This window comes from Macrobrachium nipponense, chromosome 46 (genome assembly GCF_015104395.2).
Source record: "Macrobrachium nipponense isolate FS-2020 chromosome 46, ASM1510439v2, whole genome shotgun sequence".
Taxonomy (NCBI): Eukaryota; Metazoa; Arthropoda; class Malacostraca; order Decapoda; family Palaemonidae; genus Macrobrachium; species Macrobrachium nipponense.
This window is the reverse complement of record NC_061106.1, coordinates 16,333,526-16,350,255: the sequence shown is the minus strand read 5'-3', so window position 1 is coordinate 16,350,255 and position 16,730 is coordinate 16,333,526. Positions and strand designations below refer to the sequence as shown.

Genomic DNA, 16,730 nt, shown 5'->3' with positions numbered 1-16,730 from the left:
ATATGGATCCATATCCGTCTTACAGAAGACATTGAACAGATTTGATTTTCCGCCCATGCCAGGCTTGGTACCTTCACCGAGAACAAGTGAAATACGTAATTATATATATATATATATATATATATATATATATATATATATATATATATATATAATAATATATATATATATATATATATATATATATATATATATATATATTATATATATATATATATATATATATATATATATATATATATATAATATATCTTAAAGTTAGGCAAGAGGGGTGGAAAAGTAATAGTTCAAATCTAGAGAGGAATGAGAGCCAAAAGAGTAGGGCCGAATATCTTATTTGTCTTGAAAAAAAAAAGAACGTGAACGGAGGAGAAACCTAGAGAGGAAGAAATGGAGGAAGGAGGAGTGTGTGTGTAGGAGGCCGATTAGGTGAAGGATGGAGGAACGAACGTAATTTTCTAGAGAGGAAGAATGCGATTGTCATCTGGGACGACAGCAACGGCGAAGTGCTCCTTCCGTGCAAAAGCAGTTTCCTTTCTTGGTAGTTCGTGTAACTGGTGAATAGTTCTGCACGTAATGTGAAGTGTTCTGTGATCTCTCTCTCTCTCTCTCTCTCTCTCTCTCTCTCTCTCAACATGAAGTTTTTAATCCGCCTCGTTCTCCTTGTAATGCAAGTTATCTTTGATGACGCTGGAAATTTTGCGTTAATCTGAGCACACCTATTGCCATCTGCAACTTGGAATTTTAATTACGAACACAGTCACAAAGAGAGAGAGAGAGAGAGAGAGAGAGAGAGAGAGAATTCAGACCAAGCGATGTGACGATATTTTAAGGAGGCATTCCCAAACAAAGGAAACGAAAACCGCTTCATTATGTTTATGCAAACATCATCGCAAGGACATATATCGTCATAATGCCCCTTGAAGGCAATTACCAGATTGCAGACATTCCTCAAGCAATACACCGCTAGACTGTCCGTCCGTCCGTCCATCTGCCTGTCTCTCTCTCTCTCTCTCTCTCTCTCTCTCTCTCTCTCTCGCCAAGTGGCTTTAATAAGAGAATCAGAAAAAAAGGGGCCTTCTTGAATTGTTCTCTCACGGGACTGGCTAACTGGGGGAATATTTCTTTGTCTCCAGACACGGACTTCTACTGTGCATACCTTCGTTTCTATGTGTTGTGTTGCGTTTTCAAGTCCCTGAATATTTATGGGAATTTTTACGAGACCTGACGCACATGCACACACACACACACACACATACACATATATATTATGCATTATATCTTCTTCTCTCACACCGTTATCCCCACATTAAGGGGTCGGTTGCCTGATGCGTCTTCTCGTTTTCTCCACTGCCTTCTATCAAATTCATCATCCTTATCTATATATATATATATATATATTATATCTATATATATAGATATATATATATATATATATATATATATATGTGTGTGTGGTTGTGTGTGTGTGGTGTGGTGTGGTGGTGTGTGTGTGGAAAATGTGTGGTGTGTGTTGTGGGTATACCAAATTTTTTCGGTTCCAGTTGTGATTTTCCAAAACCACCTTCATACACCTACTCCGAGGACTCGTCAACACCACGTCGAAATTCCCGCTCACACTGCGCCACTCATCCTCCAATCTACCGTGTTTCCCGATTCCTAATTTTCCATCTGTCATTTCATCTGTCGACATTTTCTAGGTTTGCTCATTCTTTTCCAATAATAAAACACTTCTTACCATCTCAAAACACCTAGACATCACCACTCACCCTCGCTAAACTTTCCATCGCAAATATTTTATTTCAACAGCTTCAGCCTGCTATTTTTCATTCAGATTTAGTATCATGTTCCTTGGAAGCTTCAATTTCAAGTCAGTGTCCCCTATGGTGGCTTGTTCCATATGAATAGGGTTCACCTTCTGAATAATAATAATAATAATAATAATAATAATAATAATAATAATAATAATAATAATAATAGGATTATTCTGATATACCTCCCAAAAATAATAATAATGATAAATCCGTGAATTGGTTCAACATTTCCTGCAAGCATTCCTGCCTTGGTTTCTACAAACAGGTTCAGATCTGTTCCCAATCCTTGACGCTTACCCTGTTTATTTTACCTCACCCATTCCAGGATAATATATTTGCTCCCAAATACCAATATCAATCAATCATCTCCTTTCTCGAACGATTAACATTAATTCCATCTTTCTGGATTCCTTTCACCTTCAAAACTTTACTATTTGCTTACGATCGCCATCGACTTTTCGATCTCGTAGACAATTTAGAATTCTTTTGTCTAGTTTTTGTAGTTTTCAGACATTTTAGAATTCTTTAACTAGTTTTTGTAGTTTTTTGTCACTGTCTTCAATTGAAAATGTCAACCAATTCACACTCAATTCAAGACTCACTTTCTTATCCGCCCACTTTACATCTACGTCTAACTTCATTTCTCTGGCTTCATATACATGCACACGCACACACAACTACACACACACACACACACACATATACGTGCATGTTTGAGTCCGTGCGTGTATGAAAAATCATGTCCACATGAGGGTCTAATTTCAACAAGATAAAGAATTTCTTATCACATTAAAAATGCCTTCCAGATGTAAATAGGAAAAAATTGCAGGACACTGCAACGCATCTGAGAAGTCTATTTAGTTAAACGTTATCCCAGCATTCATTCAATTTATAACATATGCAAAAGATACTCTGGTGCGCAGATAATCATAGGCTGTCTGTCACCTCCTAGTTTTTATTTCTGTCGATAAACATGTGCATATATAAATGGTGTGTGTGTGTGTGTCTGTCTGTCTCTACACATGCACACAGAGAAGAAAGATGATGAAATAAAACTACACAATTTAAAGAGAACAGAACAGCTGAAGAATTTGTAAACTGGGACCGTTACTGCATGTTTTTTTTCACGTCATAAACGTAAGTAATTTTTCCGGATAATTTTGAACATTTTAATTTTGTAGCAAATGCCGTTCGACTTGTACGGTTTGCGTGTATAATTTATGTTATCTGTATATATGTATATATATGTATCCTATCCTATATATATATATATATATATTTGTATGTAATCCGTCTGTATCATCGTAGAACGTTACGTCTACGTCGAAGTTCTCTCTCTCTCTCTCTCTCTCTCTCTCTCTCTCTCTCTCTCTCTCTCTCTCTCTCTATATATATATATATATATATATATATATATATATATATATATATAAATAACACATATATCATTATCGACTACTAACGGACGAACTGAATTGCTAACTTCTCTTACTTTTCTGAATTCAAAGCCATTTATCCTCAATCCATTTTGCCCTCTCTATTCTTTTGATTTCCCTTAATCCAGTAAATATGCGTCACAGTGAGTATGATTTTATTACAAGATCTTGACGGAATAACTAATTCTGTACTGAATGTTTCTGTACTAAATTTTTCCATGTCAGCGCTGTGACCTCTGTCCAGGTTTTCGTGATTAAAGACCCAGAATCCTCCTCATCGTTGCCAATTTAGCAGAGCTTTCCACATAGGCCGATTGCTTTACTACGAGCTGTTTCCATGAATGTTACCCGTCATAGTAATGCAATAATGATGCAATCGCTCTAATGTTTATGCCCATTATAGTAAAATTGTCCGTTTTAACGACAGGAGTCGCTTCGACGGTTGCTGTGCAGCCTATATAGTGTTTTGCTTGAATTTTCTGTCACGGTTCTCCAGACGGAGGCATAACGCCCAGGGTGGGGTAAGGTGGGGGGAGGTAGGATGAAACCCCATTATAAACCATCTTAGGGGTCCCCGCTTTAACCCTGCCAAGTTTCATGCCCATCGGACCAGCCGTTTGGCCGTGATTGAATGACAGACGGACGGACAGACATAACGCCCATTATAGTAAGATTGTAAATAGATACGCGAAAATCTCTTATTTACAAGGTTTTGCTTAGGCTTTGTCCTGAGGTATGGCGGGTAAGCAGACCAATTGGCAATAGTGGACGCAATGCAAAGTCTTGAAGGGATGGATTGCTGACCGTCAATTTATTAAAATTGCTTTTCCGTCCGCCTTTATAATTTTTACTTTAGACCTGACTTTACTTTTCCTGCAGTCATAGCATTTTTTTTTGTCCAGTAAATGTCCTCATCAATTTTCATCAATTCTTGCATTTTGACTTGTATACTATACTTGAGTCCCATGACGTGACCATTACAAGCTCCGTCTCATACACTAAATCATTTAAGTTCCCTCTCACCCATGGGTAAAACAGACCTCTGATTCTTCCTTCCTCTAGTTGTTTTTTTTAGACATTATTCCTCATCTCCCTCACTCGACACCGTCAAATACACAAATTTTTCATAATATAACATTTCTGTCATGATTGCTTTTTATACGGTTCATACTAATGCGAAAGCCTAATTCCGTATAATGTATGCTGCCCAGAATAAATATGCACTTTTTTTATGTCATCTTATCAGTAACTTTCCTTCTACAGTTTTTGTGTTTTCTTGTATCACACTAACTATACTCTGTTTTTTTCCATTTGTCCATCCGCCTGAGGTGTTTTCGCATGGTAACACTGCGTCCCGGGCTTTAAATAGTTACGCTATGTTGTTGTTTTAGGTAAAATTAAAAAAGGAATATTCTGACGTACCATTTTGCCAACTGTTTTAAAAGTCTTTTTTTGATAATTTACTGTAATTTACTGTATTGCGAAGGGGTACACCGTTAATATTCGAAATAGGATATTATTTAAACCGGCCCGGGAACAGTGTTAACCATGCCCAAAACACCACGGCGGATGGGACAGATGGGAAAAAAACGAAGTATAAGATGTTTTCCCTGACTTCAGGCGTACAGGATCCATCCGTGTTGCCATAGCAGCAAAAACCATCATAACAAGACCAGATGGTGTCCAGGTTGATGTTCTGTAACCATAATATGGTACTTGCTCGTGAACAATAACTGGTATAGCAAATTCATGTGGCCATGCTCGTTTTCTTTAATGTCGTTGATAACAGGAACTTGTCTAAAATCTTTACATTTTAGCAATTTTCGAATGAATAGTGTTATTCACTTCCTGCACAGCTTGTTCATGCTCTGGAGATGACCTAGTATCTTTAAATGCCCTGTTACACTTGCCTGAGGATTTTCGTAAACTTCTTCATACCTACTTTTGGGCATCCAACTTTTACTGGACCAACTCTTCGAAATCGTTAAAATTTGAGATGTTCTGTGCCTCTGCTTATCCATCAAAGTAACCCATTGGTTGTTTGTACCCTTCAAGCCTTTCTTTTACTACTGTTTTCAGGACATCATCATTGATCCATCTTTGGTACTATCGTTTTTGGTAACTCAAGAAACTCTGGTTTTCCTCTGCCCGGTGGTTGGTTAAGATTGAGTTGGTTTTGTGCCAGCAAAGACCCTTGCCCCGAGGAGTTCAAAAGGGATCGATGGCCTGATGTAGTCCTCTGGACCCTGACCAGCGAACTGGAAAAATTCGTAGTAAATCCAAGGCACCAGACAAATTTCCTCACATATTAATTAATCTCCTTTACTTATCTTTCAAATTACAGCTGATATTTGGGAATATCGTTTTCTCTCTATGTCATTCTTAAATTCTTTTTGAGGAGTTAAGATCAAAATATCCGTCTGTTCTAGATATAATGTAGTTTGCATGCCTGAAATAATCCCTTGGCCCTTCACCGGCTTTTTCGTTTCAAAGTTTTACTTATCAAGAATATATGGCTTTCCTTGGCAATCAGCTCTCTTGCCTCTCGGGAATACACGGGCTTTCTTGGCAATCAACTTTACAGCTTCTCAGGAATACACAGACTTTCTTGGCAATCAGATCTCTTGCCTCTCAGGAATACACCGACTTCCTTGACAATCAACTTTCCTGCCTCTCAGGAATATACGGACTCCTTCGGCAATCAGCCCTTGCTCATTGCAATTAATCATCATTCACCATACGTGGATATTAGCCCCCACTCTCTTACAGTGCTGAATAAAACACATTGAACAGAAAGGTCTCTTATTCTGCTGTTCCGTTGCTTCTGAAGAGATTTCTCTTTGAGGTGATATTCCTCTCGTTGCAAGTCACTCCTTGACAGAACTCGAAAGAATCATGTACCTTTTCAGCATTGATAATTTTCCCCCCCGAAAGTATGTTATACGAGGGATTAAATCGATTTTAACAATAGAACCCCTTGTGTTTTGCATAGGTATACGTACATGCATTCAAATATTCAGAGAAGCTGGTTTATATAAGCCAGCCTACACAGGCACTCACATATGTAAAACACACACACACACACACACACACACACATGACACTACACACACACCCACACACATATATATATATATATATATATATATATATATATATATATATATATATATATATATATAGATATAAATATATAATATATGTGTGTGTGTGCGTGTGTGCGTGTGTGCGGTGTGTGCGTGTCTGTGTGTGTGTGTGCGTATGAATGAGTGTAAGTTTATGTTATTGTTGTGGTTAGTTAGTGCATATAATCCTTTTAAATGCAAGGGCAGCTAAAAAAAATTAATAAAGCTTGCACGAAACCCCATCTCGAAGAGAGAGAGAGAGAGAGATAGAGAGAGAGAGAGAGAGAGAGAGAGAGAGAGAGAGAGAGTTTGCCCAGATTTTGAGAAATTTGAGGCAATCATCTTGCATGATTTCCTTTATTACTGCCAAGGTCAGAAGAAGCATTCCTTCATGCTTCTTTTATCATCTCAAGTAGAGAGAAGCCTCAAGATCACTTTGATGCGTTCTTCTGTGAGATATGTCAAGTTGCCTTCGCATGCAAATCTATTTTTTTGCAAGATGAACCCTTAACGTCAATCTCTAGATGAGGTTCGCCTCATTGATGTTAGGCTGTATCAAGTCTTTCTCTGTTCATTGGTTTCTATCTTCTATTTATTCATTGGTGGTGATATTTATTAAATAAAAAAAACTAAACACCCTAACCTTTGACATCTCTTTCACCATCGTCATCATCCTCAGAAAAAAAAAAACAAGTGTTGTCACCATCATTGTAGATGGGTTTACCTCATTAATGTTAAGCTGTATCAAGTCATTCTCAGTTTATTGGTTTTAGTATTAATTCATTTACAATAAAAAAAAACACCCTAAAACACACCCCTATCACCACCGCCATCATCCTCACCAAAAAAAAAAGAAAAAAAAAAGTGTTGTCACCACCATTATCACCATCATCTCCAACGCACCATCTCCCTCAATTGGTACCTAAGTCTTCTCGGCTACATTTACAATGTCACTTCCACACCCATCCATCCATCCACCCCACCCTTCCCTCTCTCTCTTCTCTCTTCTCTCTCTCTCTCTTCTCTCTCTCTCTCTCATCCACACCCACTTTCCTGTGCTGCGTCTTCCTACCCGCTTTTTTTTTTTTTATCCCCGCCATCTCGAGCCTCACCAGTCTCCCCCCCCCCCCCCCCCCTGCCATCCCCTGCCCCCCCCCCCCCTTTCTGTCGTCTTCTCTTTATTCTCTATTTCTCTCAGTCTCCTTCCCTGTCCTCTCTATATTGGATAGAGCCGAATAAGAATTCAATAAGTAAAGGATATAAAACATCAAGAACAACAACAGTGTCAACAATATCCAACCTGCCAACTGTAGTTGAAAAATATTAGTTATTATTATTTTATTATTATTATTATTATTATTATTATTATTATTATATCACATGTCATGTGTGGATGATCTCGTAAATATAATAAGTTACAAATAAGACTTTCTTCAAAACCATAACTACCTATTTTTTTTCTCTCTCATTACATTACCATCCCTTGACATTCGAAATGGTAAGGCCTACATAACTACATTCGTATAACGAAAAGTGAAATGCCATTTTCGTGCTGAAGATAAAACCCCCCCACCCCCCCACCCACCCACCCACCCCCCATTTACAACCCCTTTCCTCTCAGTGACAACGAAAACTGACCTTCAAAGTGAGGTTCCTGCCCGCCCATACTTAGGCGGGCGTCGCTTCATTCAGTAAGAGTAGTAACACACCATAACTAATGTGCGATCACTGCTCGCATTACGCTCTTCTTCTTTTCCATTTTTCCTTTCTTTTGCCTTCTTCTTTCTCTCGTGTGGCGAGTGCCATGTTCGGTGGCGTTGAAAGCGGCTGTGGTGGGGCGGCTTGCACCATCCTCCTGCCGAGACACGTCTTGTTGACACCGTCGGTAGTGAAATCGATCTCGAGGGCAGATGAATGTTGTCCTTCAGACGCAACAACAATTCTCTGATTGGGTTCAGTATCAGAGGACACTCGGGTTTACTCCGCGCAATTCACAGCTCCGGAATTTTAATGTTTCAGTTCTCAGAACTTTCGAAATTCCACTTAGAGCGCCGCGTGTACACCGTTCGCCTTGACCCTGCCAGTTGACAGAAGCAGAAAGGAGTCAGACACCCACCCACACACACACACAAAGGCATCACGCCCTTCCGAAACTGCCTGTATTGGTCAGAGGCAGCGAGGAAACTGGCGTCGGGGGAGAGAACTGGACGAGGTATTATTGGAGCTGGCGGCTGGTTCGCTAGTTAAATCCACCTCTAATACTCGCTACTTATCATTAGATTCCATCATCCTAAATCGGTCCCTCATCCGCAAAATGCCCCTAAAACCCTGTTTGAAGCCCCCCCGGTTTTGCGCCGCCCTCCGGCCCCGCCGCCGCTGGAGACGCTGTCGGGGGATGCGTCGTCCAGTTGCGTACGTGGTCATGCAATGCGATAAACGGCGATAAGAGGGGAGAGGAGATAAACAGAGATATGCGATAAAGCGGTGTGCCCGGACCGCTGCAATTTCGCTAGTCATTATTCTCAATTGTACCTAAATGACGAGATCCTAATTTCTAATCGGCCAGACTGGGGGTAATTTTCTCTCCTCTTTGCCCGCCTACTTCACCCCTTCCCCTTCCCCTCCTACCCTCCTCCTCCTCCTCCTCCTCTCTCTGTCTATCTCTCCTCTCCCTCACCCTGTCCCTTCCTGAATACTCATTCTCTTCAACCCTTCTCTCTCTCTCTCTCTCTCTCTCTCCTCTTTTATTCTTTCTGATTTGCATTGTATTCTAAGCCCTTCCTTGTTTCTTTACCCTCTCGTACATTCTTACCCATCAAAGCCTTCGTGTAGAGTTCATCGCTTCCCCTAAATCTTCTAGTTCCAGTTTGATTCATCTTTATCGCCAGGATCACTTCCTCCTTTCCAGTCCTTATCTATTCCAGAACATCTCCCATCTTGTTCATTTCCCTGCCAAGCACTCAGATCGCCCACTCCTTCATTTTCCCCGCTGCCACGAACCAAAACAAATAACAGGACTCGCGACTGGAACGCGACAACAAACCTTGACAGACCCAGCGAAAGACACATAAAAAATCAACAGGTCAGACCAACAGTAGCAACAGCTGCTGCTGCTAGTGTGTCTGCGGCAGAGCTATTTTCAGATAAACACAGGAGTGGCGATGAAAGGTTCCATTTCGCAGTAAAGAACTCGGGTAATGCCGAATAAGACTCGTGGATAAGCTGCTGTTATTTTCCCCCACTCTCTGGCTGCGGGATTCGAAATGAATGGGATATAAGAGTTTAGGGTATTGTGGAGATCTTGACTGGATTATGGAGGGAATCCGATTGCTCTCGATTAAAGACACAATATCATTTTGTTGTGGAAGAGCTTTAGTTTCTTGAAGCCTTTGTTTGATCGTCAATGCTCAGTGTCTTTCCATTTTATTATTAATGTTAAAAGCAAAGTCACGCGAATAATGTAAGGCGTTCCAAATAGGCCACAATTCTCTTCAGTGGGAATATTGTTCTGATTTGTTATAGGGGAAGAAGGAATTAACAGATGCAGCCATAATGAGAAATTTAAGTATTATTTAATCACCAGAGTAAGAGATAACGACATATCAGCTAAACCCTACTGATTATTGAAGTAAATTAATGTCAATACTTTTTTGCTGAGAGAATCTTGACCACAAACAGGAAGACAAGTTTCTTAATTATGTAGTAGCCTATTGTTTTCGTTTATCATGCTGTTGATGTCTATTGGAGTTTGCGTCAGGATACTGATACCACGACCCGCACGACGATTAATCACCGGCATATGGACTTCGGAGCAGTGAAATTACGCTTTATCTGGTCTGGTTAGTAGTTGGATGGGTGACTGTTTGGAAATCACAGATACCGTTGGCATATGAGCCACCAAGACCATTACTCTTCATCCAGCATACAACCGCCAATATCAGATCGATGTGCTCATTTTAATGATAAATCATCCTTCATTATTATTAAGTGAAATAATACTCTTTCTCATTTACAAGCGAAATTAAATTTCACCTGAATAAAACAAGAGCCTTATAAAAAAGAAAAAAAAAATAGTTGGCATTTGCGTATTCAAAGTTAACTTGAAATGAAAAGTTCTCCCAAGTCAACCCACAAACTAATCTCCTAATCTTCTACTGTCTCAAGTCAGTGGATATCAAATGCTATAGTCTTTTTTTTTTTTAAATTTAAATGAGCTTCAGTCAGTGACAGTAAACTTCAATGTTATCGACTGAAAATATCTACCACCTTCTCCAAAATGAGAAAGTAGGGATTGAATGGCAGTTCACAAAATGTATTTTTAGTAACGAATCAAGATATTTCTCGAGATATCTTTCAACAAGGCGTAATCCGACCTCAAGCTTACTCGAACGCGTGCTCAAATCTACGGTCCAATAGCATGGTTTCACCAACGAAAATTTAAATAAATACCCTATATTTTATTAAAAATAATTTTTCTGTACTGTTAAACATGCACATTATATACTTATTTACTTTTTTTATTCTAATGAAAACATAAATATCCTGTCTTAAAATTCTTGTTTCTTTAACTCAGCGCGAAACACCCTTTTCCGACCTTTTTAGGCTTTTCCGTAGACCTTTCCTACCCACCCCTAACAACAACAACGAGAACAAAGTTGTTTGTAGGCTTACTCCCCGAGTAAGCAAAAATAAGAACAATTATCGGGTTCGACAGTGTAATGCGGATGGGTTACAAAAGTGACACATTCTTGTCTTTGAATGGCTTCGAGATCCTTCTGAATTTACAGATTTTTTCATGCGTTATTTATTATTCGAGTATTTCCATCTTAAATTTCTAATATATATATATATATATATATATATATATATATATATATATATATATATAATATATTTAGTATATATACCCTATAAGGCCGTAATCTTGCCAGCTCCAAATATCACTAGAATAAACACCGAAACACAAAATGTATTTATAGATTCTTCCTAACGCAGTGACACACGCTCCAGATAATAGAATTTCAGTCAATATTCTTTGAGGGAGTTACAAAGAGAACCCTTCGCATAGTCTCTTCATTAGCTCCGTTATCTTTTTTTTCGCTTGGTTTAATCATCACGGCAAATGCAAATTCTCTCTCTCTCTCTTTTTTTATGCTTTCTCATTTCTGTAACAAAGTCACTTACACTCCGGCTAAATGAAATATGTCGCCCGTTTCCTTACTCCACCTGAAGCATTCAATTAATGTGCAATATAATTGGCGATGTCCTTCCTGTTTGTCATCCATTTTAATTTCTCTATCTCTCTCTGTCTCTCTCTTACTCTCTCTCTCTCTCTCTTTGACTCGCATGACGGAAACTCGTAAACACGGGTGTCGAGAGAACGAACACCTGCTGTTGTCGGTTCGTACGTCCGCCTGTCTAACCGTCTATAATTCAGGAAAAGCGTTTTATTTATTCACCTTTTTCTCTGGCTGAATTCACTTAATCACTGTATACAGCCGAGATCGCCGCTTCCTCCTCCTCCTCCTCCTCCTCCTCCGAATCCAATGAAGCAACTCCGTATTTTGACGAGATTACGGAGAATAAATACGCGTGTCACTTTCGACGCTGAAAGAAGAGAGCCTCATCTGTCTTATGGAAGCCAATCGCCGAAGTTTTACTGATACTAATCGACAGCCATTCACATCATCGCCCCCACCCACCCCCCGCCCACCGGCCCCTCTTAGGGATTTATAGGATTACTCGAAACTTTTTCGAGGCGATGAATAGATTTAAAAAAAAAAAGGACATACACAGATACAGCTCATGTTTTTCAAACACGCGGAGCAGTTGGTGGTCGCGGGGTATCATACTTCCTCCAATACGATTGTAAGTGCTTATTCCGAGTAGAGATTTTCGTCCTTGCGGACAAAGAAGCCGAAGATTAAAATGTGAAAATAAGATCATAGTCAGTTACGCGTTCGGGACAAAAGTTGGCGATGACGTTCTTAATGACGCGTACGTATATCAATATGTATAACAAGATTAAGGCGTGAGAGATTTATGCAGAAAAATACAAATTGGAATGAAAACATGCTAACGTAATTATAAGGCATATATATTCATATTTAATATATATATATATCCTATATATAGATACTTATATATATATATATATATATATATATGTATGTATGTATGATATATATGTGTGTGTGTAGTATGTATAGGTAGAAAAAAAAGTTAAGTATATCTTCGTTTCACCAGACCACTGAGCTGATAACAGCTCTCTTAGGGCTGGCCCGAAGGATTAGATAGTTTTACGTGGCTAGGAACCAATTGGTCATCTAGCAACGGAACCTACAGCTTATTGTGGGATCCGAACCACATTATTTCGAGAAAATGAATTTCTATCACCAGAAATAAATTCCTCTGATTCTGTATATATATATCTCATATTATATATATATATATATATATATATATATATATATATATATATATATATATATATATATATATATATATATATATATATATATATGCGGCTGGAGAGGTTGATTAGTTAAGCTCAGTTTTTAGATATTTATTTCATATTCAAGATACATAGTTAGATAAGGAGGGGGATGTTTGGGCCATTAGTTAATTCTGTAACCGAAAAAAGCTTATAAAAGCATTGATAAAAACGCCCTGTGGTGGAAATCTATGTGTGTACGGTGGGAAAGTGACTGGTTTATGTAAAAGTGAGTCTCCAACAAAGGTATGTTTTATATCCACACCTTTCGTGTGGGTTACGGATGAAGTGACGAATGTAGTCAGATGTGGTGTTGCAAGTATTAAATGGTAAGCTGATGCTTTCCGACGAGACAATGGTAATTGGTTATAATGAATGGACAGCTACCTAGACTATTGGAAACGCTCTTCAAATGGCCTTCAGTAGAGATAGTTGATAATGAATGTCAGCAAAAGCAGTTTAATAAGGTAAAGTACAAACTAGGAAGATGGAGTAATCGTAGACGGTATGGATGGAGGGAGAATGGGACTGGTTAGTTTACACAAGCATTTGAGGTCTATAGATATATAGATTTCCCATTAAAATGTATCTCCAGAAGCTGTTGGGATGCGATCATCAGCCCAGGAAGTAGATTCCACAGTTTGGTGACATTGAGAAGCTATTCAATTCTTCTACTTTATGTGGCTGGAAGAAAAAACTTCCTGATCAACCACATAGGTTACTCACCAAGATTGGTGGATGTATATGGGGGGGGGGGGGGGGGGGGGGGGGGTTGGGGGGGGGGGGGGGGGGGGGGGGGGGTTGGGGGGGGTGGGGGGGGGGGGGGGGGGGGGGGGGGGGTGGGGGGGGGGTGGGGGGGGGGGGGGGGGGGGTGGGGGGGCGGGGGGGGGGGGGGGGGGGGGGGGGGGGGGGGGGGGGGGGGAGTAGGGCCTTGCTCCCTCCCAGGACTTAAAAATAAGCCCATTCATACTGAAGACTGTCATAATTTACATCACCGCTGTTAGTTGAAAAACATACTTATTCAGTACACGCAAGGGCAATGTCCAAGTGTGTGCCCGTGTGTGTTAGTGTGTGTCTGTGTGTGTGTGGGTGTTGGTACACTTGTGTTCATGACCGTGATCTGATCAGCTTTAGATACGAATTCTGAATCACGAACTGTTCACATTCACAGACGTTATATACATACATAACAGACCACTTTTATATCATAAGCTTGTCATACTTAATTACAAAAGCTACTCACGTCACTGTTTCACCATACCACAATATATATATATATATATATATATATATATATATATATATTATATATGTGTGTGTGTGTGTGTGTGTGTGTGTGTATGTGTAAAAAAAATATTTAGTTTGCATGTATGTATGTATAAACTGAATCACGAAAATATGGAACGTAATGAATTATGTAAGTAAAGACAAAAATCCACGAAGGAATGAGAGGCGATGGAGTCCTACAAGGCCTTTCGACTTTCTTGTCCTTTGCTTAGCAGACTCAAGACTCGTGGAATTTGTCTCTCTATATATATATATCTATATATATAATATATATATATATATATATATATATATATATGTGGTGGTGTGTGTGTGTGTGTGTGTGGTGTATATATATATATACTATATATATATATATATAGGATATATATATATATAAGATATGAAAAGTCCTATACATACATTTAATGTACCTCGTTCCTTGAAGAGCAATTCACATTGGTATGATGAGTATGTATATGGAAGCCGATTATGGTCTAGTTACTGGAATCATTAGAGATTTGAATCTGGATACAAGTTGTTAATAATTTTGTAAATCGTAGGCTCCTTAAAGGTTATGAGTTGCGGCTCAATCAAACGCATACTACCAGAGCGCCTTCTGTAAAGTGTTATTCCAGAGAGTGACATTCGTCAATAGTACTAACCAGCAAGACTATCCTAGCTATTAGTATTAGGCCTACGTAGAAAGAGGGAAGCGTATTCTAGCCACTTTCAGACATTCGTTGATGTTTATGAGTGAGGTTTTAAAGAGGAAAGGGGAACATTTAGTTCGAGAGAGAGAGAGAGAGAGAGAGAGAGCCAAGTATGTTGCCATGATGTTGCTGATAGCTGGAGATATATGTCTATTTTTAGCTTTCCCGTGTAATGCAAGTCCTGCATTGCTACTGCACGCTTTATACTATAGTAGATTGACAAACCGTACATTGATGTCTAGGGCCCGTCCGTGTTGATAAGCCAATGAAGGGCTGGAAACTCTCAGTCTCTCTCCAGAGTTCACATGGGTAGGGTCTATCTTCCACGTCTCCTGAGGCTTAACAATCTTTCAAAAGCATCCCCCCATAGGAGGGAGGTGAAGGAATTAGATCCTACCCCATGTGAAACTCTCGGAGAGACTGAGAGTTTTCCAGCCCTGTCAATTGGCTTATCACAGCCAATCAGGAGCGTCGTAAGGGACGGGCCTAGACATCAAATGCACGGTTTCAATTGTGGGATCTGCTATAGGCATGACTGGCAACTGCGAGAACTTTCAGTTAAAGATACTCGTAGGTGCCTGCACTTCCTATAAAGCTGACACGTGTCTGGAGCATGTTCGAATGGACCAAACAATTGTCAGAAGATTATTGAGTTGCTGGAAATAAATTGTTAGTTGTTGCGCCAGTGCTACAGTGTATCAGAGCACAACACCATGTTCATGTTTAGCGTGATGGCACTGGTGTGTCAAAAGAAGATTTTCTACTGCTTGGAAAGGATGATCATACTAAACAGTCATATATTCAAGCAAACTAAAACAACACCTAAGAGATAGTTGTTTCTAGATCTCTTGGTTGAGTTGAGTTGAATATAGAATTTTGGCCAAAGGCCAAGCGCTGCGACCTATGAGTCATTCAGCGCTGAAATGGAAATTTGACAGTAAAAGGTTTGAAAGGTGTATCAAGAAAACCTCAAAGCAGTTGCGCTATGAATCAAGTGTTAGGAGAGGGTGGAAAGTTAAATGAAGAAAGAGATTATGAAAGGAGGTACAGTAAAAGGAACGAAAGTAGAGCAGCTAGGGGCGAAGGCACGCTGCAAAGAACCTTTATATGCATACAGTGCACGCATGAGGTCCACTGACGCATTACCTCCCATACGGGGTAGATCTCTTGATGCCTATAGGATATTCGGGAAATATGAACTCAGACGGAGCCGAGTAACTACAGTAGGTTATGAAGCAATCATAGCTTCTTAATCATCAGATAGGTGGTTTTCAGTCTCTGGCGAGGTTTTGGTCTATGTTCATAAAAGATGACAAATTGAAATGACTAGAATAATTTTTTGATAGAGCATTTTGATTTTATGAAACCTTTAAGGTCATTCTAGTATCCTCATGCTGTTGTTTTTTATGAGATTTAAACCGGCCTTATGTCAGTATGTAATCCTCCTGTTATCCAATCCCAGTGGGGGTTGGTGGGAACTCACAAACATAAAAAAAACTAAAAAAGATAGTGTAAGGTGAATTAACCACAAAGAATCGACAGGCTTTTGAATCTCACTGCTCGTAGTTTATATTGCTTGTGTGTTTTGTCTTAGTATAGTTTGTTATACAACTTCTTTTTATTAGGTTCTCTCGGTCCTGAGTAGGAAACTAGTGATAAAAAGAAGGCATTTTCAAGGATCAATTAGAATTTTGCCCATTGACGTACTGATGCTTGTTACACAACAAAACTTCACGCATGCACGAGTACTTACACGTAAATAAACATATTGGATATTCATTTATGCAAATGTACACATTCGAAGAATTTAGGAAACATTTATACTAATTGTTTATCGTTATAAATTGGATTTTAATGAAGTTCAAACACTGAAGGACTATATC

General features: G+C 39.3%; 1 long non-coding RNA gene across 1 annotated transcript in view; it reads right to left on the bottom strand.

The window, feature by feature from the left end:
• Positions 1-8,588, bottom strand: part of LOC135214573 (uncharacterized) — a 198,072-nt gene extending 189,484 nt beyond the window's left edge. Inside the window, exon 1 of the long non-coding RNA XR_010314411.1 lies at positions 8,014-8,588. This is a non-coding gene — a long non-coding RNA (uncharacterized LOC135214573). The remainder of the gene's footprint in view (positions 1-8,013) is intronic.
• Positions 8,589-16,730: the final 8,142 nt, after the last annotated feature.